The 792-nt window shown below is 61.7% G+C and overlaps 1 non-coding gene across 1 annotated transcript; it reads right to left on the minus strand.

The window, feature by feature from the left end:
• Positions 1–472: 472 nt before the first annotated feature.
• Positions 473–544, minus strand: TRNAP-CGG (transfer RNA proline (anticodon CGG)). The gene has a single exon. It is a non-coding gene; the product is annotated as a tRNA-Pro (tRNA).
• Positions 545–792: the final 248 nt, after the last annotated feature.

The raw sequence follows: 792 nt of genomic DNA on the forward strand, positions 1-792 counted from the left end.
AGGGAAGAAGGCAGGGAATACTCTCTTGGGATGCACAAAGCTGGGGGCCCTGGCCATCCCCCTCTCCTCCTCTGCCCCCCACCCATTCTCCACAGATTCCCTGTCTGTCTGTCTGTCTGTCTAGGTGCTTCTCTGCCCTCCCCGCCCCACTGCCTGTAACAGCTGAACACCTCCCAAGGGTTTAAAAAGGAAACAGCAGCGATCTCTCTGCTTCTTCCTCCCCAGCCCCAAAACCAGCTTGACTGCAGGGTATCGGCCCGGAGCTCCACTTGCAGCACGAGTCCCCCGGCTTTTCCGCCACGCGGGGCCCATTGCACCTCCCCCAGTTACCGCGCTCTGCATCTGCTTCTTTGCCCTTCGGCTCCCCCTGTCCTTGTCCTCGGGGTCCCGCCCCGCATGGAACGTAACAAAATGAATTAAGGGACCGACCCCTCGCAAAACAGGGGGGCTCGCGCCCCCCCACCTTCGTAGCGGGCTCGTCCGGGATTTGAACCCGGGACCTCTCGCACCCGAAGCGAGAATCATACCCCTAGACCAACGAGCCGCTCTCTGCTAAGCTTTCCCCAACCAGGCTCTTCACTATAATCCCGCCTCCTCTCTACGTCCGCCAGCCACTAGTGTTTAATCCCATTTCCCTCCCCCGGCCAGGCTGCCGGATGGTTCCGCCCACAGCCTGCGCTGGGAGATACCATTCTGCTCCCCACTAGGATCCACCCGCCTAATGGTATCGTCTTTCCTCCACCCAATCAGCCGGCCGGCGGCCGCCCCCCTCCGCCCTGCGGCCGTCAGATA

This window comes from Emydura macquarii, unplaced genomic scaffold (genome assembly GCF_026122565.2).
Source record: "Emydura macquarii macquarii isolate MOO-44397 ecotype Brisbane River unplaced genomic scaffold, CSIRO-AGI_Emac_v2 contig_1119, whole genome shotgun sequence".
Classification (NCBI taxonomy): Eukaryota; Metazoa; Chordata; order Testudines; family Chelidae; genus Emydura; species Emydura macquarii.